Genomic DNA, 26,731 nt, shown 5'->3' with positions numbered 1-26,731 from the left:
TCAACAGATCAATCCAGAGTGTTTTGCAAAGAAGTTATAGATTAGAAATCATACTTCAACCATACTACATAGAAAATTCAGACTTCTGGAAGTAGTTTCAATATTAAGCTTCTCTGATAATGCATTCTGTCCCAAAGTAAGCCATTTAAATAAGTGATTGGCAATTTCAGCTCTTCTGAATTTCCACTGCGCTTAAATTATAAGATTAAACAAACATAATCTTTGTTAAGAGTTTAGTGAGAAAAGCTTCTACATCAAATCATTCTAATCTCTTGTTAATACAGTTTGGTTATATTTAGGAACACCATTTCCCTGCTTATCAGATATAACCAAGATTCACACAAGTGCTTAATTGAGAAAATTCTCCTAGGATTATCAGTCAGCATCACAGTATCTGCCTCAGAGCACATTCTAGACCTTTCAATGTAACATCAGCCCAGACTGCATTTGCCCTTAATTTGTTTAAATTAGTTTAACCCAAATACTTTACAATGCAGAAGTAGAAAATGTCTCCTCACATGTGGTTAAATCAGTTATACTTGACTGTTATATAAACACTCATATTACTGTACATCACAATGTATCTGGCTCACATTTGTGATCATGTTCTTTCCGTGTTAACATTTCTTTCAATATACAGCAGCATTTATGTATGGCCAAGGTCCCTCAAAGCAGAGCTTGGCAGCAGCTGAGGGAACCACAGTGCAGTCACAGCCACCTGCCAGCACAACTGGCCAAAACTAAAACGAGCAAACCAGAAGCTGAAACAAATAAACCAACCTTAAAACAATATTTAAAAAATTCTAAAAAATGCAAACAACAAAAAAACCCTTCAAACACTAAAGGTAATTGACCCATTGGCCTGGTTACTAATAATATAAGAAAACAACTATTAAAGGTGACACCTGGGACACAATCTAGCCAGAGCCAATTCCCAGCTACCCCATAACTTGCCTTTCTGTGCATACACAGTTTTCAGTTGCCCATCTTTCAGAGACCGGAGCCTGCCAGACCAGGTTGAGCATTCAGCAATGTCTGCTTGAATTACCCAAAGCATTCAATCCAGAAGCCCAAGCTTACAAAGTGTGATCCTTCATTGAATTCCCTACATTCAAAATTGATTATTCAAATCTACTCCCGAGACAGTTCTCAAGATCCAATGAGGACATAGAACAGTTTGGAAAGCAAACTAAGGAACAAAGCAGAAAAACAAATTTGACAAATTTGGGAGAAAATGCTGAAGGGGAAAAAAGGCAATTGAGGCTTTCATTGCACTGTTATTAGATATAACTTGTAATTGCTATGGGGTAGCTACTAGTTTATTCAGTTTGACAACTTAAGTCAAAAGTTTATTATTTCATTCCTGATGCTAAACACTTGAAATTCTTCAAGTTCTTACATCCCAGCTGAATCCTGTATGCATAATACTTGAAAACACATTCTTTATCAGAAAGAAAAATAGATTTAAGCACAGTTGCAAGCATTTCATATATTCATACAATTCTCAAACTACTAGCTTAATTCCTGAGACTATTTTTATCTTTTGCTCTTGTGCTTATTGTTGTCTTCTTTCATATTCCATTACTACTTGTAACCTACATTAATCCTATCTCACTGCAGTGCAATAATAAAGCAAATAATTACCTAAGGGATGAAAAGACTGTATTCCTCACTATCTTGCATAAGGATGGAAACCGAACATTTCAGGAACTTCAACAACTCATTTCTCTCAATGGGAGGGAGAAAATAAAAGCTTTAAAGACCTCACAAACTCTAGCTCAAGTGAGAAGCTCACAAAGGCCCTTAAGCCACGGAGACATGTGCACACCATCCCCTCACCACACAAAAATGAACCTGTTTCTCACCACCAGCCAGTTCACAGACCCAAACGCCTTCCCCAGTCTCAAGTGAAAGCAGTGTCAAGGGACAGGAACTGGGAAGTGTCCCAGGGTGCACAGATCATGCTGGCAGCAGCACTGGCTCCAGCACACTGAAGTTCAGCTGGTGATGTACAGCAGTTTCTTCAGACCGCTGAGTTTCATGGTCCTGGCTGTATTTTTCACAACAGCAGCTTCAGTACTGGGCCTGGTATAGTAAAAAGTTCTGCAGTTCTGTTTCCTCTCACGTAAAATCCTATTTCTCTTCTTCTTTAAGACACACAACTTGAGAGAGAAACACCTCAGGAGGTAACATTTAATTGCAACCAGTTCCCAAAGTGAGCTTGTAAATTATGTTAAACGTTTACATTATGTACTATGAGAATTTCAAGACTAAAACTCTAAACTGCAGTTTTCCAGTTAAAAATGCCTGTCAATTAAAAAGCTTAAACTTGGCCAGTTACTCTCTGTCCCAGACCACCATCCAAACACACTCTTGCTTGTATGCAGCTCTTGCACCTTCTGGGTATCTTGACCACAGAACTAAAACATCCAAGAACCTATTCAGTATTGCTTAGCACTGAATCTTCCGAACAGGGGTAACAAATACAAACACTTATGGAAACAACTAGGAAGTTTTGGGGTTTTTTTTCATTTTATAGGAAGAATTAACACACCAGTAATAGAAGTCACCTTTCTATAGAAGCAGCTCTCACAACTAGCACACTTTAAGCTGCACCACAAGTAGTTACTAGATACGAAATCTGTTTGTTCCATGCCACCAACAGCATGTGGAACTGCTACAGTAAAATACCACAGACATTTTCTTCTCTTTTTTTTTCAGTTTCAAAGACAGCCATAAAGGCTGGCTGGCTCCCTGGGTAGCTATGTTAACACTAAAAACACTGGCCAGCAGAAATTACTGCAATCACACCTCTGCAATCTTCCACAGAGGAGGGCAATCATACAGATCAGGGTATGGTCAAATTGCCCCCTAATTTTGCTAATGTCCATCTACTCTGGATATCCTTACTTTGTATTTTTGTTTCTCAGTCATCACAGAACTGAGAGCTGCAAGAAAAAGAGAAAGAAACAACATGAACAGTCCCTGGGTAAGAGCAATACTGGACTGTCAGGAACTAAAAATAGTTGATAGCATCTGTACCAGGCATTTTCTTTTACTCTCTACCAGTTTCCATTTCATGCATCCTGTTAGCTTGATTTAGGATTTTGCAGCTAAATACAAAGGGCTGCAATTTGAGAGGCCTACAAGAAAATAAACCTTATCAGACTCCTCCCCCACCAAGTGACAGGTGTAAATCACAAAGGAAGAGGTTTTAAGCCTAATTTCAGAAAAATATAGTATTAGCATCAGATCCCAAGGGAATAGAGATATAAGAGCAGCAAGGAAATGGTCCCAGAAATGTTTTCCAGCCTGAAGAGACAAGCTAGCCACATGAACAGGAGAGAGACACTTCTTTTACAGTGTGTACATTACTGAATGCAAGATCTGTTGACCCTCTGGGCTTCTGTTTTTAACAAAAAGCAAGACACTAGCTTGTGTTTATGAAGATCATAATTGGACAGCAATGTTTTTACTCAGCTTCTGAACAAAATACAAAGAGACCACGTAACACGTTAGTAAATGCAGCATTTAGAGCAGCAACTAAATAGTCGTATCTCATAGTTACATGTTCAATTCTTCATAAATTGTGATCAAGTCCATGAAATGCAGTACCTAAACCAGTTAAATCCCACCTACACCCCAGACATCCACCTAGACCTGCTTGTGTAAGTAAGGTTTTCCACTCTGCTTCCTATCCCTTGTCTCACCACAGCCCTCAATCCCTCAGCCAGGCACCAGCCAACCTCTCACCTCTCCAGGCATACCAACTTGCATGCCATCAAGTGCTGCTGTTAATTACCTGGTAATCACCTGCCCCACCCACAGCAGCTGTTCAGGTTCCTGACTGCTTAGAGAACAGGACCGAAGTGCAGACCCCCCACCCCTCCAAAAATAATTTTAAAAAAAGGCAACTTTTCTAAATTATTTGAGACTAGTAGAAGATACATGAGGACATGGAGAGACTTATTTGTTCCCTTTAGGCCAACCAAGAAAAAGATTATACTCTTTTCTGTGAAGGGAAGACAGGGTTTTTGAAGCAGAAGCATGTTTTATTAGAGTAGTCTCCTTCCACATTTGTCCCTCCTCCCCAGGCATTCATATAAATATCTGTGTCTGAAAACACATCTAGACAAGTGCATGGCTTGCACTGGAGCAGTTTAAGGAATGCTTTTTATTGCACAAAGAAGCAGAAATCTGTCCTGGAAGAGGCACATCTTTTGTAGCCACAAGAACCCTGCCAGGACACCTGCTGCTAAAGCAACAATTCCAGCTCTGCAGTGGCTTAAGCTGAAATGGAAATATTGCTTCATTAGCACATAAACAACAACAAAGAATTAGTGACATCTCTTTTTCCAAAGTTTGACTGAAGGTTTGGGAAGCTAGGTTTGCCTGCAGAGGGCACACAGAATCATGACACATTTGCCTACTGTGCACCTACAATTTCTACACAATCATAATGACTGCTGGGGTGACTGAGCAAGCTGACAGGTTATCTATGGCATATAAAAAGTCACAGAAAGAAGAAGAGAGGAAGAAAACACAGAAAATTACAACACAAAAGTTGTTGAAGGAGTGTGGCAAGGATTGAGGATTAAGAGACACAAATAGGAAGAGTCCATACCCTTTAACTGTAAAGTGCTGAAGGGAAACTGCAAGTACTTGCATATTTGAGCTCACCATCCTGACTTGCATGCCTTGTCCACATTACCATTATTTCAATACAAGCTGCCAGGTCTCCAGTACCAGTCCTACCTCCCTTCCAGCAGTCTCCATCTGGACAGAGAGTTGCAAATAGATCAGGGATTGCTTTTTCCACCGTAAGCATTCAAGACAGCCATAAAACTTCAAGGAAAAAAGTCACACTGAGTGCCCAGGGCAGACATTTTAAGAAACTGGAAGAAGGAAATATTGTTTGAGGGTCACAGTTATGTTGAGGTTTAGCCTTTCAAATGTTTGTTGCTTCTCTACTGAAAACTGGAGGTGAGAAAGCCCAGGCAGAAAAGGGATGGGGAAGCCATGTAGACAAAATCATAGCTCTGTACAAGGACAAAAGCAGATTCCATCTTCACCAGGGCAAAGAGAATGGTTTCATTATTAGAAAAAACAAAAGCAAAAACTCCCAACACATATCTTCTGCCACTACATTTAGACATTATAATAATTAAAAAGGCACTATAAAACCACTGCAGTAAATTAGTGAGTTAGAAAAAATAAACAGGACACAGGTTTATAGTATCCATATTTATCTTTGGAAAGATGAGCAATTCCAATCTGTATCCCAGCTCCTGCTCAGTATTTACTACAATCTTGTGAAAAACGTGAGATGATTAATTCATGTTCTTATGGTAAATTAGAAAATGATAAAGCTGTATAAATTTATATCAGGTAAAAGTCTATGTTTCAGGAGGTTTCTGCAGCAGATGGTGAAACTGAGCACCCTGAAAGTCAGGCGTCTCCATTCAGAAGGGAACAAAAGACTTTGCAGCCTTCTCAAGTATTGGGAGGGGACCTGTTGAGATGAGCCGGTATCAGCAACTCACACCTCGGGAGCCACTTTCACCGACCATCAAGCAATATCACCCACATCTCGAACATTCATCAACTATAAGGATCCATAGAAACTGAACATTAACACATGGACTTGGGACGGGAGCTCTTTTCAATCTGACCAGAGACGAATTTGGGGTTGAATAGCTAACCAAGAAACAAAGGGAAATATGGGGAAATATTGCCAGAGGCAGAATAAAGAGTATAAAGACCAAGCCTCAAACATGGCAAATTGGTGTACCCAGCTAGAGACACAGACAGCCAGGGTCTGTGTCTAAGAGTCACCCTTGGTTCCTTTTCCCAGGAGAAACTCTGTCAAGTAAGTATCGCTGTTTGTGTGGGGTTTTTTATTGCTTAAAATTCTGTGATTTGATTCCAAATTTTGTGATTTGAATTTCTAAAAAACCAAATTATTGAATTTGGAAATAAATTGTCCTACCATTTATAACAATCTTAAATAACAATCAAGTCAAACGCAACAGATCACTGATGTTCCTACCTTCTGCTTTCCATACACAGCAAAAGGTGGCAGCAACTACAGCTCAGCTCTCCTGAGCTCACACTGCACTGCAGCTATTCCAGCCACACCAGCACGGGACTGGCCTCAGGTTGTGCAGCCCATGCCTGAGCCAGGCATCAAAGTGCCTTTTCTCTCAGGCAATGCACCCTTCCAAAACTTCTCTACCTTCTTGAGGACAGAAGCAAACCCCTCCACAGGTGCAAAAGTCAATGCTTATCAAAGGTTTCCCTTACCAGCTTCGAAGAGCCATCTCCAGCCAGCTCAGAGCATCCCTTACAGAGAACCAACCCTCCCTCCCGCTGCCCTCCTTTTATCAGATCCAGGTGACACCCATCTACATCCATTCAAAACTAAGCAGTGAAAAGTGATGATAATTAAAATCACCTGAGTAACAGCTGCGGTGAATTAGCTCCCTGCTTTGGACAGGCACATTTTTGGTGTCCTTGCTGCAGTGGGCCAGTCCCTGCCCTGGCACTCGCAGGGGCTGGAGGGCAGCTGGGAGACTTTCCCAGTGCATGGAAACCTCTGCAGCTTTGGTAGTTGGGGCATCTCATGTGTCTGCTGGAAATCTGGCACCACAGTGGGGATCCTCAGGTAGCCTCAGGCTGGTATTTCTGATTTTTTTGCAGTTCCTTTGTCTTTGGCCTGAGATCAACAAAAGGGCTTTAACCTCCCCCCCACTCCCCTCCCAGTATAGCAGAAATGGCTCAGGCCACTTTTCACTGCAATCCTGCCCTGGCCAGATACCTGCAAGGTCTGGATTCATTATTCAAAGTACGCTCATTAGCATTATCTATTGACAATATTCCATACAAATAGGACTGGGTTGGGTTGCTTTCCAACAAGCTCATGCATAACAGAGATTTCTCTCTAAATTCTTCACTGAACTCATTCAGGAGAAGTTTACCAATCTTCACCTCCACCAAGACGTTCCTGAGTCCTGTGCCCTTGAGTCTCTGCATTTGTCATACAGGACATTTACTAAACATGTAAATGTTTCTCTTCCAGCATCCCTGCTTCTGCACTACCCACACATTTAAAATGATGCTTCTTACCACAAGACACAGAGCTGCACCTAAGCAACTTGCAAACACCAAGAATAAAAAATGGGGGAGCAACTTGCCCAGCTTCCCCCAAGAAGCGCCTGCCTTCCCACCACATTGTGCTGGCCCCAGAGGCTGAGGGAGCCCAGCAGATGTGGCTTGAGGGGCCACACCATCCTGGGAGGCCTTCAGGCCTGGCTGCAAGCTTCTTGCCTGCAGCTGAGAAGAAACACCCTTCTCTTTAAAAAACTTCAGAGGGAGAGCTGCAATGGAAGTCCCAGTGGGCGTGGCATCCGTCTTTGAGATGCCCCGCGTGTGGGCGTTTGTGGTGGCCACGGCCTCAGTCAGGGCCACGCCAGCCTTCACCCTCACCTCAGCCCTGGCAGAGTTTGCTGTGCCCTCGGTGGAGGCTGTGCTGGCACCAGGCTCTCAGCTGGACAGAGAGGATCCACTTCAGACTTGTGCTCAAACAGGGGGGAACACACCCTGCTGCAGGTGCCTGGGTTGGTCTCTGCAGGCCCAGGCAGATGCCAAAGCTGCTCCTCACAGCCCTCTGCCTTCCCACGGCCCTCTGCCAAGGGCAACGGGCCTCAAGGACTGAAAGGAGCGCAGGGAGCCAGAGGGAGACAGCTGCACCCAGCTCACACTGGGGGCACCTGGGGAGGCACTGTTATAAATGCCAATCCACTTTGCCAATTAAAATATAATTTGGTTTATTAAAAAAATAAAATTACAGAATTTCAGTAAAATCAACAAGCAGAGTTACGGTGACGATAACCCAGAATCATCAAAGGGTGAATGGAAAGCAGCCTCTATAGCACTGCAGTCCCCTAGAGTTCACAAATTGGCCCCGTCTGGGTCCAGGTTTTATACAGTTTATTTTGCCCCTAGTATAAGATTTCCCCACAGTTCTTTGTTTCCTTGGGGTAGTTATTCGAATGCATCGCCGTCCTTGGTCTCCTGAATGGGTTTTCCTCAGGGAGGGAGAAGTGTCAATTTCTTTTCTCCGGTGGGTGCATGGAAGACAAAATTTTGAATGGACAGACGGTTCTCCTCTTATGATCAGTGTGATGGTGGAGCTCTGATGGCTCTGCTGCTTTTGGGAGGAGAAGTGATTGCTTATCTTAATGTGTCCTCCTTTCTGATGCCCATGGCAGCATGGCAGCATCTCCAATTCCTGGCAGTTCATTGTTTTCCTCTGAATGGAGGTTTCTGGGTGTTGCCTGCCTCGGAATTTTTCAATTCCGTGGTTAACTGAAACTAAGGTTACATTCTACAGAACAGATTTACAATTTGCATTTACCAAAACATGATTTTAACATACTATAATCCACAAAAACACGAATTACCATACTATATTTACCACAGGCACTTTCTGGAGACACAAGCCCCTTTCCTCCAAAGGCATTTCCCCAAGACTGTGCATTTCCCAGGGAACACCAAGACACACTTAAGAGAACCTGGCCAGGCTGAATTACCTCTGGTCTGTGCAGCACATGCCCTACAGCTCATCTTCATTGCCCCGAGTCTGTTTCCACGTGTGGTTTCAGGTGCGCAGCCCCGGGCCCCCTACAAACACGAGCTGCCCGCTGCCACTTCACCTGCCTGAGCTCCTGCCTGTGGCCTCAGCACCAAAACCAGGCTGTGGGCAGCCAGGGAGCAGAGCCCTGTTCCCGCAGGAGGCTCTCCTGCCTCACCTTCCAGGACGCTCTGCTGTGCGCAGCCCTTCTCCCGCCCGCCCGGAACGCTCTTGGGACAACAGAGCCCAAGCTGGCTGGCTCTGGGGCAGGCAGAGCCCAAACACAGGCGCAGGGAAATGCAGCAGCTGTTTTGCAGCCGTGCCCCAGAGAGATGGGAAGGGTCCCCTGCCTCTGGTCTCTCTGGGCTGGGTTTCGGACTGGGTCTGAGCCAGGGGCTGCCACTCCTCGCTTGTGGGCAGAGCACAAGCACCACAACCGCAGCCGGCATGCAGGCACTGCCTGACAGTGCTGCCTCCACTGGCATGGTCACGCCTCTGAGTCTCAGCCGCTCGGCTGCTGCTGCTGCTGCTCCATTTGCTTTAGGCACAGGCAGAGCTCACTGGTAGGCCACCATGGCCTCTGGTTCTGCCCTCCTCCTGTCCCCGTGCAGGGATGGAGCATTGCTGTGCTTGCAGGAAGTTCTTGGTGAAAATTTCCAGCACGGCAAGCTCCTCTGCCCTCCGTGGATGCTTGCCCTGCAATCCCTCACGGCTGGGTTCAGAGCGTACTCAAGTTGGCTCTTCTAAAACCCAGGGTCCTTGTCCCCTTCAGCGTGCTCAGCACGACCTTGAAGTGCTCCATGCTGTGCAACTGGACCTGCAGGACAGGGACCTCTGCAGCCTGAGCTGCCCTTGCTCCCCTCTGTCCGTGCACAAAGCACAGCACGGAGGAGAACGGCAGCAGGGCTCTCCTGTGTGTCCCAGGGCTCAGGTTTTGCGCCGCTTCAGCTGTACAGAGACACGGGTGAAGTCAAAGAAGCCCAACTTTATTAAAGGAAGGCGAAGCAAAAGGGGTGAGCTGGGAGGCAATACACAGGATGGGCAGAAAAGGGTCTGAGGGCTGCAGGGAGGGAGGGAGCTGCCACCAGGGAGGGAGACGGCAGGAGCTCCTGGAGCTTCCCACAGGCTCAGCTGTGACCAGCAACAGCTCTGCCTGGAGCACAGACTGGTCCCCTCTGCTCTGCAGGTGGTCCCATCTTCATAGAGATGTGGAGATCACCGGACACCAGTTCTCCTCATCCAGCAGACAGAATAGGGCAGATCTTCTGTCAAACATCAGCTGGATGAACTGGCTGAAGAAGGAGGGGCTCTCATATTCCATCAGGGCATGAAGGGCTGCAAGAGAGAGGAACATTTCTGTGTTGCGAGCAGATCGGGGCAGGAAGCAGGAACCCCCTGAAGTTTATTTACAAAGTCACTTAAATACACTTCCTATAATATCCATTGATGCGTGGATGAAATCCCCACCTCCTAATCAACACTGATCAAACTAACCGTCTATCATCTTCTCCCAACTAGAAATATGTAAACAAGGAGAGACAGTTAGCAAAACATGGCCAGTGTTTACATTACCAGGCGTGAGAGAAGCTGCACATTCTCTTTCAATATGAGCACTTGACACACAGGAAAAAACCTCATGGCAACAAGTACCTAAGCCAGGTACTCTTGAAATCAATGGTGGAACTTGCTGTGACCTAACAAGGCTAAATTCTAACAGCCATAAAACATTGGTTCATTTTCAGTGTTCCTGTTTTTTACCTTATATACACACAGACACATGAGTTTGGAAGGATGAAAATCTTTTTTTAAAAAAGCCCTTTGAAATATTTTTGGTCTCTGATGAAGAACCAATCACTTTTCATAATTGTTTTTAATTTTCTATATTGTTTTGATGTTTAGCTGCTGCTGTGAGGCAGCTTTACAAACCTTCTGCTTTTATGTTCACAGGAGCACAGTTGAACTATTTAGTTCACATTACATTGATTGCTGCTGAATAGAGGACTTTTGAAGTATCATTTTAAATCTGTTTGAAATTTAAAAAAACAAAGTCCTGTGTGTGCTATCTTCATAGTAGAGACTTTGAAATTATTTCCTGAGAAAAATTAAAACAAGTTAAATTATTTATAACTGTAAAACCAAAACAAAACACATTCTGTTAGGTCTTTTAGATCAGTATCTAACAGGAATGTTTTGTTCTCTGAACGTGTCCTTCACACTGCTTGCTCTTAGAGAGCTAAACAAATACTACCTATGAATAAAAACACGGTTTTTTTCAATGCTCCTGAATTCTTTACCTGTATTTCTGCTTGGGAGGAAAGTCTAGAAGCTGTATCAAGAGTTATAAAACAAAACATTTCTTGAAGACACACAGGTATATGAGCATGCAGGGTTTACAGATGTAAAGTAATAGCCCTACTTTTGGTTAGAGTACAGGTATTTTGCAAAAGGTAGCACAAAAGTCATCAAGAGCTCAATGAAAACAAGTGAGGAAATGCTGAAGCACTATATGGAAAAGTTTCATTCTTTTCCTCTGAAACCCACTGGATAATACATTACTGAAAAAAACCCACATCAATAACTTCAATAACTGGATAATACACTACTGAAAAGTAACATTTTGGATGCTTAGCTCTAGAACTATTTGGAAAGGAAATATATATCTTTCTATAACTGTTTGGAAAGGAACCAGTAGAGATTTAGTTTCTTATCTTTTTTTTTTAGTTAGCTTTCCCAAAACTTCAAGTGGAAAATAATACAAAGAGGATGAAAAACAAGAAAAAAAAAACCAAGAAAAAAAAAAAAGGAAAAAGAGATTCTCAAATAATAATTTCAGACATGCAAAAAAAGATTCTACACTTGGAAGTGTAAATAGTAAAGAAAGAAAAGATCAAAAGCACCTTTATAGTTACAAACTGATGGTTTTGTTTAGCTCTTCTGTATAAAAGCAGTATTTCCACACATTTCTAGTAAGTAAATGGTGTCTTTATTTACAAGCAGAGTATTTACTGCAATTTAAAGTGATCACTGTTCATATTATTATTTTTATTTTATGGTAGATTGATTATTAATTTCAGTTTCCTTTTCTCCTCAGAGGTTTTTCCTCTCTCATTTTAACCTGGAGAATCAGGGAAGCGGAATCAGAGTGGATGAATCTATGAGAATGTATGAGATAGATGAGTGAATTAGACAGACTAATTTGCCAAGACACAGAAATATCACTTCTTCCAGGGAATGATATACAAATTATTGTAAGTTATAGTGGCCTAAGAGAATACGCTTCATGACTTTTCCTCTGATGTGATTTTTTCTGTGATGTGATTTGCAAAGAAAATAAATGATCAGTCTCTTGAAAGAAAAACAACTCTGATTGGGGCCATGTTTTTGATTACTAGGTGCCTTATTCATTTAAGCAATTGTCCTCTAAAATATTTTTACAGGAAGGAAAACTTGAGGAAATGGAGCTGCAGGAGAAAGGACTGATAGAAGGAGGGGTAAGGAGAGCAGGGTAACATCCTTGCTCATGGGAATGAGGAGCCATGGAGAGGACCTGCACTTGGAGCTCATTGATACAGACTTGTAAGCATAAACTGCTACTGGCAGCGTGCCACACAAAGGTTTATTTTTATATGGTGCTCTGAGACTAGAAACAGGATATTTCCTCCATGGATGTGGCCACAAACTAGCCATTCTCAGAGCCTTTGGCACCAGTTTCTAAATACCATGTGTGTCTTAAGTTTTCTTCCACCCTTTCAGAGGAAGACATTTAACAAATAATAGCAAACACTTTTTTCCTCTAACTTGACACCTCACAGTACCTGTCTAGAATCATAAATTTTCACTAACAGGTATAGTCAAAACTCATGACCAATTACAGTGAAGATGTGTAGAAATCAAAGATGTAATAGGAACAGAAAAAGAGAACCAAAGGACTTACCAATTTGCACAAAGGTGTAAATCACCTGTTCTGAAATACACTAATATGAAACTTCTGCAAAGTTGATTTCCTCATATTTTCAACCTGCTAAAAGGTTTTTTTTTTTAAAAAAAAAGGAATTGTAAAATGCTGTAACACTGAAAGCAAGGGGTTAAAACACCTGGTCTTACCAAAGGGTTTCCCAGAAAGATGGAAACAAAATACCTTGGATAACTTTCTTGTGCAGGAAATCAATGTTAATTCAAGACAAAAAAAAAATGCCCTTAAAGTTATCCTCGTTTGGGAAAACCTTCCTAAAAAAATCATTGTAAGTTTGCATATATATTTCAATATTATATTTATTTGACTTTAAGCCCACATTTCAACTGAAGCATATGTTTAAATGCCTTGTGTCAATCAAGATAGACTTTAATATATGCTTAAGTGTTTTCCTGAAATAGGATTTATGCCACAAATTATGCCTTAGATTATTACATTGAAACAAGGTTCTAATTATAATGTATTACCAGTTCTGTTGTCTATTTTCCTGCTCCATTTAATCAGTCTGGAAAAAAAGCTATTGTGGTAATTTCGTCTTTTGTTGTAGATGGATGGAAATTAGGACAGAGGCCATAAGCATTTGTACAGTGGGGAAATTGTGATTCGGATACAGGAGCTTTTCCTCTAGGTCTTTCAAATTTTTTTCACTTCTTATAATATCTTGTTCCAGCAATTACATAATCATCAAATCATACTGGTCACTTTTGGATGCCATCATCCTCATTTCCTTGTTTTTGGAACAACACTGCAACCCTTATATGATGGTGTTTTCTTCTTTTCCTGCTTCCTTAATGACACTTCTGCCCATAGATCTTTACCATAATAACATTGGAGCCTTCCTTGTACTTTGGTTTTAACCAGCTATGTTATTTACACTGAACTGTTAATGCAAAGAAACAAAAGGAATTACACATAGATGACAACCTTGAAATTAAGGACTGGGAGTAAACAAAGCCTTCAAATGAAAACCTTAGCCATTTCTCCTCAACGCACAATGAATTAAGGGCACTGGATAAATACCATCAATCTAATTGGGAAGCATTAAGTGATCTTCCTCATTAATCAGCTCTTTAGTGATTTTCTATGAAATTAGTATTGAATTTTGTATAAAAGCAGTCTTTTTCTTCAAATTTTTCACACCTGCCTTCACAGTGAGCAAGATGAATCATCTGCTCACATGCCTGTACATCCAAACATGTGCACATACCTACTTTTCCACAGCTGAGTAAATCAAAACACAGAGGTAAAAGGGGATGGATCCTGAGGCTGGCCCATGTCGCAGAAACCATGGCATGGCACAGAGCACGTGTCCTTTGCCAAGCATAGGCATTGGATTCAAAACCTGGAATGGTTCCCAAGGGAGAGGAAGTCACTGGAACAACTCCTTCCTGCAGCTCACTGAGTCAGAGGAGCGGAGGGGGTGAGGTGTGATTATCTGAGAGATTCATCTGTGTCTGCATTTGATCTAGCATGGCTCCCCATGCTGCACCTCAGAAAGCATTAGGCAGAGGTGAGACACAAACAAATATGTTCCTATAATTTTAGAAAAAAGCAAATTCTCTTTTCATTTCTGCATTTCATATTTGTTGCAGGAATATTGCCTAGGAAGACTACTTTTTACTCCCTCTCAGAAGTAATGTGAAACATTCTCATACAAAACAGTGGTAGCCCTGAACTGTCGTCTTAATGGACTTTATTCAGTATTTTCTTTTCTTGAATTACATGTCAGTTAATCTTATGTAAATGTGGCAGTGAAAATGCCACATTTTCACTAGTTCTCCTCTGCTGTTGTCAAGTTTTTAAAGCTTACTTCATTACCTATGTTCATGGAATCTTTTTTCCAAGTTGTACACTCCCAGTTAAGCCAGATCCTTTAGGCAAATGAATCCTGTCACAAATTGTTGCAGTTCATGTGCTTATACAAGTAAATACCCCAGTAAATCAGATATCAGGATCTACCCATGCCTTTTTTATCTCTCCCTAGGAGTTTCCATATATTGTCTGTAAATAGCTACTTTATTTGAACTAGATCTAGAAATCACTGGATAGAGCTAATCAAAGATTCTGATTAAATGGCAAAATGCAGTTTCACTAACTTTTTGTACCAGATAATTGCTATTTACCTCTGAATCTTAAAAAAATCTTGTCAGGAAAATATTCAAATGTTTTATTTAACTTTCCTAATTTGTCTCATTGCTTTATATATTTTCTTTCAGGTATCCATCAATGGCATTTTAATAGGAAAACAATAAACCAGGATTTAACACTACAGTTTAATAAACATGATATATCGCATTAGGTGATTTAACCGTAAGTTATTTTTTCTCAATACTGCATAGGAATAATCAATATTCATCTTTTTCTTATCTACATGGGCCTATGTAGCTTTGCACCAAGTTTCAGTCTAACTACACTCAGGCAAATCCCTGTATTTGGACTGGAAGAGAAATTCTGTCATTTCAACATTGGTTTCCATCTAGACTGAAATGAGAGATTAAAGGAGAGAATAAAAATTCAGAGAAAGTATTTATAGAGATGTCAATACAATTTTTTAACGCTGCAAAGTTCTAGTATGGAACAGCCACTTGCTGGAGAAGTTTAGAAAAATGGCCTTCCTATTCTGGGAAGGAAGAAAGGAACTAACACCAACTCCCATGTACTTGATAATGTGTTTGCTGCAGTTTAGATTTTGCAGCATCTACAAAATGGTTTAACTGCCTGAATGCAATTATCTTTCTCAATAGAATGGATTGGGACAGCAACATCACAGAAGGGGCCTCCACAGCCCCACAGTCCCCACGCAATGCATTTCACGTAAGAAAAGGTTCACACTGGCTGTCCTTGTGCAGCTGGAAGGAGCAGTCAGCATGACTGCAAATGGGCGAAATCCACACACGCTGAATGAGAGGAATCAACCGGGCCAATCCAATGGTCAAACACTGATTCGCCACTGGATGAAAACAAAGCCCTCAGAACAAAACCAAGTGGGCAGTTGGTGTTTGGGACAGGCAGGGACTGCGCAGCACATCCCACTGAGCAGAATGTGTGCCTGAGAGCTGCCTGCTGCTGGATGTTCCAATGACCAGCAGACCAATGTGCAGTAACAGCAACACGGTGGAAGGCAGCAGTCCCAGGGAGCAGAACGGAGTTGGCCCTGAGTGCACACGTGTAACTCAAGGGCACGGCACCTGCGTGTCTGGGGAGAGGCTGCTGGCACCAGCAGAGAACAGCGGGATGTCAGGTCTGGGTGAAGGCCTCAGACACATATCCCCATCTCAGGAAGTGTTTTGAGACTGATCAGCACAGACATTCAATTATCCTGAACCATGTCCTAGAGCATGAAGAGTCCCAAGAGCAACGGTAATGAATGTTTCCTCCTCTCTCTCTTCCCATGGCTCTCATAGGCTCTCTCATTAGCCGTTGCATATTTTCATTTTCAAGTTGAAATGCTGGAAAAGTAGATTTGTGTATACAAATACAGAAAATGCAGCATTAACACACCACTGGGATACAAAAATACAAGTCTTGAACTGAGGGGGAGTGGCTTGTCTGTCCCTGGGATTTTAGGCTAATTAGAGAAGCTTCAGTGCACTTTACTGTAAGCTGACACCTGACCCAGGAGATTTGAATGAATGATTCAAAGTGGGTCAGATTTGGGGCACTGAACTCTGTAATCTGTTGGAAAGCAAAATGAACATGAATATGTGGAAACACCATCAATAACTCGCAGAAATATATATTTTGCCTTTAATATAAAAAGTACGTACAATAGGTTTAATTTGCTTTTCACTTGAGCCAAATTCATTTGTGCCAACGGCACGGAGAATTGCTTTCATTTAAGTCTTGTTGCTGAAAAAGCACATTCATTTTTTTTTCCCTAAAGAAGTTTTTTCATGCCTAACAAGCCAGTAATTTTAGAAAAAAACCTATAGCTTGTCAGTTTGACATGGTTTAATTTGCAACAAACAGTAAACAGAATATAGAAAATGGAAACTCTAATAGAAACAGGCAGAGACAAACCATATTTTTTTCTCTCTAGAAAAATCTGTGTGGCAAAAAATGAATCACATATATTTGCATTTGTCCCTGTGACATAATGTTAATTACTTATATGTGAAGCATTCCATTAGAAGGTATGCACCTAAAATAAATAAATGTTAGTTTAGTTAATTGCAGCCTAAATTCTAATCAGTGACTGAGTATTCAGTACCCATTCATAGATGCTTCCAATTTACATATTTCAGAGAGTGTTTTATGCTCCCATTTGCTTAAATGTCAAACAACAGAATGATCCTGATAAATACCACTTAAAATCAAGAAATACTCAGAAACCCCCCCAAGTGTAGCTCAACAGTCTTTTTGACTCAAAATGCTTAAGTCAGTATGTAGGAGGAAAGTTTCATCTAGTTTAAATTTCCACTGAGGAGCTGGCCCTAAATTTTACTTATATGTGTTAGTGCTTCTTCTTCACCCCAGCATTTATTTATTTTAGCACCCAGTCCTTCCAATTACTGTGCATCAAATGATTTGCTAACCAATGCCAGCCAGGAGGGAAGTAGTGTACCCATATTCCCTCAAGCAAGAAGTTTGCTGGATGAGGAGTACTTCTGTGTATCCCAAAGTCTTTTAATACTGCCAGGTGTTTTTAACATTAGCTTTCTCTGCTTGAGCTTGCTTTGACAAGCATATAATGTGGGTGAGAATGATGTGAATACAACACTTGAGGCCACTGAAAAGCTTGGAAAAAAAATTTGTACTACTAAAATTATTTCAGTAACAGAGCCACCGATCATGAATACAAATAAACTGTAACAGATCCTCCAGGCATTTGTATGCAGAAGTGTACATATAAATATTTAGCTATTCATATCCAAAGTATTAAGAATAAAGATCCTGAGCTCCAGTTGGTCCTAGGATAAAATCGTGAGATGGATCCTTGGTCATTTCCAATGCTCAGCCTTAGAAAGAACTTTGAGAACTTTGAGAACTTTGATCTCATGATCACACTGAGGCCCCAGAGGGTTTTAAGGATGTGAGGTAGACAAATGTAACAGTAAGATGTCTGAGCAGGTAATGATGACACCTCTGCTGGGACCTCATTCAGAATCTTGTCACACTACTGGGACATCCCACAAATATGCATCCAAGCTCTATGCTGTGTATATTCCTTTGTAATCTGGAATGTGGGGTTTGCCTTTCCTTTGCCTTTGCTTCACCTGCATTTACCTTCACCAAGAGAGTTTTGTGACATCAAGTTGCTAGCATGCAATGGGCTAGATGTAAACTGTTCTGTCATTCATATTTCTCTTTCCCCCTCAGTCTCAATTTCACCTGGCAACTTTTCCACTGTTGAAAATAAAGCATTTATGGCAAACAGAAATTTAGGTAATTTGGAGAACATAACAGAGTCATTGCTATCCCAATTCTTGAAGTAAATTAACAAGTTTGGGCATGCTGAATCAGGATCAGGTAGAGACTCGACACATGATTAAGTCAGGTTTAAATAAGTGCTATGATAACTGTTTTCTAATTGCTGCCATTAAGAATAAATAAAACCAAAAGTAATAAATAGGCAAGTGAAGACCACTAAGGGCCAGCAAGATGAGGACAGAAAGAACTTGTTAATAACATACTGAAAACTGAAGAAAAATGTTTCTTGAATGGAAACAGTGACTATTAAGTAGAAAACAAAGAAGCAAAGATAAAGGAAAAGTACTTCAGTCAGGGACAAAAAGAATCAAGCTTAAAAAGGGACAAAATGCAGCGCAGAATCAAAATCAAACCATACTTTTGTAATTACTGATAGTTTTCATTTAATCCAACCAATTATCTAAAATGTGATTCAAGCACCCTTGACTTCAGTGAATTGCCTTCTATAACACTTTTATGTGTATCATTCTCAAAAGTCAAGTGTGCACTGATTGCACTTCAGACAATCAGTTACATTTCTAGAACAGTGGAGAGAGGAAAAATGCCCCACACGTTTAAACCATCCATTTAGCATGAAGTTACCTGGAGTCTGGGTGTTCCCCTTTCTCTCCCCTCACCAGGCATTGCCCTGCTCACAGCTGGATACACCACACTGCAGCTCAGGGCAGACGGGTGTGGCACAGGCCAGCCCAGGCTGCTGAGCTGCTGAGCCCAAGGTCAGCTCCTCTGCTGATGGAAGTCAGTGTGAGGAGAGCTGGAAGCAAGAGCTGGCCCCAATTTTCCCCTAGGAGCTGCTTTTAAGCTACACTGCATCACCAGTCTGTCTGAGGTCCCGACCCAGGGTTGTCACTGCACCTGGCTCCTGGCTAGGAGAGGCTGAAGCTCCCACATGCCAGAGTCACACTTGGTTCCTGCCTCCCTGTCCCTTGCAGAGCAGCCAGCCTTGCTACACCCTGTCAGCAACGGGGAGTTCTGTGACGTTAGCAGCAGACCTGTACACGCGCATCTTCTGGAGCCCAGGATCTGCCTGAATGGTCTGAGTGTTGTGCTGATGGCCTGCAAAGTTTCCAGGGTGATGTTAGTCCATAGGTCCTGACTGCCATTAACCCTGGGCTCATCCTCTTCTGACCTTGCAGGCACAAACAATCACCCTAGTTACTGCAACAAGGGCAGCAGCCAGAATTACACTCATGAATTCCTCTCCCTTTTTGGCCAGGTCACAAACTGGAGGCTTTGTGAGGTGAATACTCATTCAGACAAACTGTTGTTTTGATGCCAGTCTTAAAATGTCATCAGATGGAGGCATGAACTTATTGTCAGGGAGCTCCATCCAGCCTGGTTGTTCAAAGGCTTGGGCTAGGGCCGAGGCCACTTTTCCTTGGCTGAGAGGGGAACAGGGCACAGAACCATCAGACTCCTGAGCTGGGGCAGCATTTCCCAGTGCGCAGCCAGCATATCATAGGGTGTCAACAGGGTGCAGAAACAAGTGCTTGTTACAGGATGTGGATAAAAAGCTGATGAAATGCAAAAGTCCTTGAGAACAGAAATCTGAGGATTAAACTGGGAGACACTGGAGCATCTCTGTTGTTATTGCTCCACCTTCAGAATTTTAGTAAGGAGAACCTGGAAGAACTGCCCATTTCCCTAAAGCCCATCTTTCAGTTGTTGTTGGGAAGCTATTCATGCAAATAGGGTTGTGCTTTTGTTCCAGTTTTGCCTCTGAAGGCGCTGCAGGTGGCGATTCTTTGTGTCCTTTGATGAGAGAACAGAGGGTGGCAGGTGTCCCGTGGCTCCCACTCGTAGGAAGAGCACAAACCCGACGATCAGCCTGCGCCCTGTTTGCGCAAAGCGCTTGAAGAGCGGCTGCCAGCAGACACGTTTTGATCAGACAATGAGGGAGCGCTTCCTAAGGCATTTTTCTTTGGAGATCTGTGAAGGAAATTGTCAAACACAGATGGATTTCCTACAAAATCACTTCTGCCTGTTTTCTCCCTCCCCATAACTGGTATTTCTACTGGGACGCCTAGGAGTGGGAATGTAGCATGCATGTAATCAGTTCTGTAGATAATCGATAGACAGACGGTATCAGGAAATTAAACTAATATTTCTAGCAAGGCAAATGACAACAGGAATTCAGCATTTGGGTTTGAAAGATTGAAGTAAACTTCAATAAGATAACAGCCAGGATTTTTCATAGTGACTTTGCACCCTCCAAGTTTTGAGGGCCAGATTCCAGAGGTATTAAGGCATCTGTTTTTCAAAAAAAAAAAAAAAAGAGAAAAGAAAAGAAAATAGAAATCAAACTCCTACAGACTACCTCCACAAACACGATAGTATAATAATTTGAAAATAACATCCCAGGGCTGCTGGGACTTTTCCCATAAGTTTCACATGGATGACCTATGAATGCTTGGATGTTTAGCCTTATAAGGCTATGGCACATTTTTCTTTCAAGTGACTTTACTTTCACTTCTAGTTCTGGGATAAAACATTCCATCATTTTTACTATTTTAGTTTAATTTAGGTCAGAAGCATCTTTCTGGCACTAATTCTAATTTCAAAATGTCAATGATTTTTTCAGACAGATGGGGGTTTTTTCACACTGTGATCACCCTTTCTTGGGTGAAATTGTTAACAATATCATCTCTAACAATTAGGAGATTTATGTCTCTCTGACAGGAAAATCAAACTTCAGGTGTCACTGTGCCGCTTGAGACCTCTGCATCCCTGCACCTCGGCTAGCCCAGACACAGTGTACAGTGACAGAAGATCAGCCAGCGAGTGACGCAGGCTGGGCTGATTCTTGTAGGGGGGTTCTTGGTTTCTAAGAGAATCTTCTCAGCAGCGATGGATAACGTGGCGCAGACAGAGACAGGGAGGAAGGAGACCATTGAGGTAGTGACAGGGTTTATTGCACCTGTTCACTGACTCCCAAATTCCTGCGGGAAAACTCAGCAACCCAGGATTTATCTGGATAGGAGAAAGGGAGTGGTGAAGTACAGCAACCAATGGAAAGTGTCCTGGGGACAGTTACACAGGTGGGAAAATCAAATTGGACCAACCAGGGATAATTGGGATGGGTTTCACAACGGCGGGAAAAATGATATACAAATAATGGACTGTTACATAACAGCAGCAGGTGCACGCATTAACACAACTGAGGGAGACAAAGGAATGCCCATGAGGCTGAACAGGGTATATAAAACTAACTCTTACAATAAACTTAATAAACTTAATTTTCACACTGCCACATTCAGGTACTAAGATGGATGTCAAGTTCAAGTGATTATGCTGAGGATTTAATTCACACAAATCTAATCACTTTCTGTAGGTCACTTTTTGAACACTGTGTGCAAAGTCTTGGTTTCAGTGTTGGTTTCATTTTCTGAATTCTTATAGTTTTGTTGCTGTGCTTGAGATGTGTATGTGATCATATCCTAGGACAAGCATTTTTCAGCCAAAACCCCCTGTAAGCATAAGTATTTGACCATGAAGGAGGAATGACGTTTTCCCCCCAGAAGATCATTTCTTCATTAATAATTCTATATTGGGGAAGTTAGAATTCTTCTTTAATTCTAGCATTCACCAAATTATTTTTTGAAGCAAAAATGACAGCTTTGGAAAACTTATAATAAAAGTCTACTTCTGTGTGAATCTTCCTTTCCCTGAAATGAAAACAATCTAATGTGGGTCAAACTTGGTGTCACAAGGAGACTAAGGGAATGTGTATTTCTGGCTTATTTGAATATCTTTCATGCAAGATATGTGCTTAAATTCCACTAATTCACCCAGTGTTGCTTGTCACAGATGATGATGACAAGAAATGCTGTACAGACTTTGGACTTTTAAACAGCAATGTTTTGCTGGTCCAACCTAGAACACTCCTAGCACTCTGGAAAAAAGGTAAAATAACTCACACTTGATCTTGCAAGCCTACAGCAATGGAAAAAAAATCATCCTGAATCAAAGGATTCTCAAGAGTGCCTGAAGCACCCTGGGAGGCACGAACCCCATAGAACAATAGTGTTTAAAAACAGAATGCTTGAAGCTGTGGAAGGAGGACAGGGAGATTTGCCTTGCTGCCAGGTCCTGAAATGTGCTGTGTTTTCCAGTAGCCCAATTTACAGCCCTCTTGGGAAAGATGAGAAAGCCACAGAGTAATTAGCAGGGCTCAGACCTGCTGGAGAGGACATGGGGTCCTATCTAAAAGCCACATGCAAGTTCTTGCTGATTTTTGTAAGTTTACTATGAAAAAGTAGAGAAGAGTTTAGTGATGATAGGTAGGAGTTTAATTGCAGCATACCCTTTCCTATTCCCTCTGCTCTAAGAGAGCTTGGCTACTTTTTCTCCTGCAAACACAGTAAGGAGCCTTTTATTTCCCCCTCTCCTGAGGGGTGAGATATTATCCCCCTCACAGCACTTAGTTGACTGATAATGCAGAAGCTGTATAAAAGCAATCGGGTGATTTGACACATTGAAAACAGGAGTCAAAGAAACACAGATATTTTTCAATAGTACCACTTCAGGATATGTTTCATTTTCACATGAATTCCTCCCATTCAGAGCTGAAACAGAAAACAATCTGCCAGTAGAGAGGTCCCAGCTGTGTCAAGGTTCAGTAACAACTAGAAGTCATGACTGGTCATGCCTCCACAGATGTGTCTCTGGGGTTTGCAGGATAGCAATGAGATCAGAAAATTATATAAAGGGCCCGCCAGAAACTGCTGCAGCCTGCAAATGCCTCAGGCTTTTGTTGGGAACAAAGCAGCTCCTGTCACCCATGGCTAGTGTGATTTTGCTGCAGCACTTTTTGGTTGCAAAGTTTCTCATGGGCTGTCACCTGTGTGGTGCAGGCTTTTTTATTTATGCATTCAATTGTGTTAAAACAGCAAGAGCCGTGCAGAAGGTTTTACTGGTAATGCCAATAGAAATAACATTAAACTCCCCAAAATAAAACATTAAACAAGAGCAGTGTTACCAGGTAATATTCAAGCCAATTCACAAACCTTCTCTAATAGTGGAAAAGTGAAAGGTCTGTTGTAAAAAGTCTTTCTACACTGTTGAAAATATCAATACCACATGCTGGGGTTGGAACTCTCCAAGAAACAAATATTGATTTCCCTCTTTTCTGATGTATAAATGGCACACAATGGCTGTGTGAACTCTGAATCTTTTAATTGTTTTAAGGCTGCCAGATTCTGTTAGTATTGAATTTTTATTGTTTCATTGCTCTCCTGTTTTCTGCTGCCACACCCCTCACCCCTCTTTGAAACCTTTGGAGAGGGTACTTCACTTTTTTCCCCCTTTTTTCTGTTGGAAAGACAAGCAAAGAAGTAGTTGAAATTAATGTATTATTCCCTGTAATACAGTTCACTGTCATGTCTGATTAATCTAATTTTAGTATTACCATCAGGAACATTGTAGCAATTTCTTGGCAACACAAGGTAGCAGTGATGATATAACATTCTTATTTAAAAAAAACCCAACAACATACATTCCAGAAAATCATGTCATAAAATGAATGTTTGTTGTATAATAGTGAAATGTGGACATACCATTGCTACAGAAATCCTGCTTTAGAATCTGTAATTTTGCCAATTTTACAACAAACATGAAAGGCAAAATTGAAAGAGAAAGACAGAGGAATGCATAGGCACATGTGTGTGGCAGTGTGTTAATTTAATCGGTTAGGCTTTCTATACTTTTGTACTTGTTGGGTTCTCTGTTCCCCACCCCTCGATTGTTCCTTTGTTTAACTCACATGACTCCGGCACCTGTCATGCGACACATGGTTAGCTGCCTGTCATTTCTCCCGCCTTTGTAAATCCCTCCTATTTTTCCCCTGATTGGTCCAAGTGATGTTCTATTACACCTGTATCCCCTGGCAACCTGCCCCGGTTGGCTGGCAGTGGCTGGCCACCCCCTTTGTCCCCCCTCCGAATCCTTCGGACAAAAACCCCCCGCACCCCTCTCCCCCTGAACAGTCCCAGGCTGAGGAGGTGTTTGCAATAAACCCTCTGTTCGTCTGAAATTGTTTCCTCCTTTCTTTCCACTGCCTGTCGACTCTCCATCGCTCGCATAAGCCTCTGCCAGGCAAAGAACCCACAGGGTCAGTACTGCTTGCGAGCTTGCAGACTGACCCGCCTACGACGCCTGTCGCTGTGTCTGGGCCAGCGGTGACAGAGCCCGTTGGCTCTCTGTGAGCACACCGACGGACATGTGTTTCTAGTGATCCAAATGCTAAGCAAAATGTGGAGCAAAATGAAAAGGATTAGAGCAATTTTTTTTCTTTAAATTTATTTTGTTGAATAACCACTATTCTTCAATACTAGGTATATGTCATGTAAAGCTTAAAAAGTAGTTATTCATTGTCCTGAAGGTCACCCAGACACAGTAAGTTAATTTCATTTTCCTGACAAGAGATCCAGGCTTGTTTTGTACTCTATGGAACATGACAGAGAGGGACTGTCCCTCCAATCCATTTCAAGCAAATAAGATTTTTCCCTCTGAGGAAGGGGAGAGAGAGGAGGTGGCTGAATCTGATCCTGCTGTACCTGAGCTCATCCAGGGACACCAGCTCAAGGGAATGCACTGCAGAAGCGTCCACATGAGTGAGAAATGGGTCAGAGTGTGCCAGCGCCTGGATCCTGCCGTGCCACGCTCACCAGGCTGGTGGCAGCACAGTGGCAGCAAGTTGGACAAGTCCCAGACTTGTCCCCAGGGGTTGTGCTGACACCCACAGGCTGAGATCCCCTTCTCCCTCAAACAGAAAGTGTGACCCTGTGCTTTACTGTGATGTCAGCAGCTCATAATATATATTAAGACATTTTGATATTTCATTTGAATGCCATAGTTACTTACTCTCCTTTCATGCAACATCTTTGCTAACCTTATTTCTTTCCTTATGCCACTTTCATCCCAGTCAAATTATCCGTGATCCTTTTCATTTTTCATTTCTCTGGACATGTCACCTTATATTCTGCATGGATCTGAAAATGTATGTCATCAGTGATTTTTCTTGTAACAAATTTTTAATTACTGTCTACCTATCTCATGGTACACAATAGAGTTAGATCCTTGGAAATCGGAATGCAGCTTCCATTTGGGAATTACACATATGCAGACTGATAGGGTGAGACAGGCACTATGCACAGGCTTTTAGCATCTTTCCTAGCACTTGTGTTTGTAATGGGAAGAAGATGAAGCAGACAGGTCCTTTCAGAACAGAAAATCTCCCGAAGCACCGTGTTGAGGTATGAGCAAACGCAGCAATTAAATGGCATGTCAAGCATGTCTGCTAAGGATAAAAAACCAGGAAAAACTAATTAGTTTAAATTTGTCTGGGAATTGGTGAATAATAAGAGCTGTGAATTATGAGACAGATGTTTTATGTTGCCAAATTTTCTCCTGTCCTTTTGGCGATGAAAATTTATGAAGACACTGAGCTATAGTTTATGATTTATCTGTTATGATGTTTGAGAATGGAAATACTAAAGGACGTAATAAACTTTTTTTTTGCTGATGGTAAAACACAATCTTCTGTATATAACCATATTTCTATAACCCATTGCTAATAATATTATAATTATTAATGTAGTGTAAATATAGTAATAGAGTTGAGATGTCAAGTGGCAGAAAATCTGTTCAATACTGTTCCTGAAAAGATTATTCTTGTAACCTCTGCAGAGTCAATGAACTTCTCATTGTTTATTACTCAAGCTGCTGGTCCTGGCTGGTTCCATGCTGATGATATTGCAACACACTGGGTGTCTTGCCTAAAACACAGACAACTGAGTTTTCGAGCTGCTGGATACTTTACATTCAGTATTAATATTTTGCCTAAGTGTATTTTGTACTGAAGGAAATTAAGAACATTTTGAATTAACAAATCAATTATAGAGGGATTTCATATTCAAGTGAAATTCAGTTTTAGTGTTCAACTTAAGGACACTAAAGATGTAAACCAGTAAGTTCATTAACAAACTAATGGATAAAAAATGGGACGATGACAAAGTTTTTATATATAGCCACGACCTTTTCTTCAATTCTGTGATATTCTACTTTTTAAAAAATTAAATATTATGGTGTTTCAGTGAAATATTATTCTAAGCCTGATTTTTAAATGGAAAAAAATGTTTTCAGGGAACAAGACCAGTGTCTATGGCTTTACATTTTTGTAAAATTCCTCAAAGCTGGCTGTCAAGTACTTGGTCTTTTTTTTTAAGCCAGCAATTTTTTACTTCTTTTTCTCCCTTATTTTGAAAACCCTGGAACTTTAAGCTCCATTTTCATATAAGCTCCTTGCTAAATCATTAGAACTGTGTGATCAATTTGAATGAATTGTTCTAATATGATGCATTAAATCGAAAGAAGTTATGTTAAGAAATTGTGAAAACTTGCATGAATAATTGTAAAAATTTTTTCTTAGCAAAGTCTGGGAGAGCTGCCAAGAAAAACCTCTCTCCCTAACAAAAGTTCCTAAGCACTACATTTACAAAAAGTGTAAATATGTAAATATTACTGCCAGGAATAAATCTTAAAAAGAACATATTTATACTGAAGGAAAAGGTTATTACTGAAACTGATTCTGCTCCCCCAGCACTGTGATCACCAACAAATGCTAAGTTTACTGAAACATTTTATAAATATATATGTGTTTTCACTCAGAAAAAGAGAGATTTTATAAGCATAGTGCA

Source organism: Prinia subflava, chromosome 6 (assembly GCF_021018805.1).
Source record: "Prinia subflava isolate CZ2003 ecotype Zambia chromosome 6, Cam_Psub_1.2, whole genome shotgun sequence".
Lineage (NCBI taxonomy): Eukaryota > Metazoa > Chordata > Aves > Passeriformes > Cisticolidae > Prinia > Prinia subflava.
The sequence above is the reverse complement of the archived record's forward strand: the minus strand, read 5'-3'. Positions refer to the sequence as shown.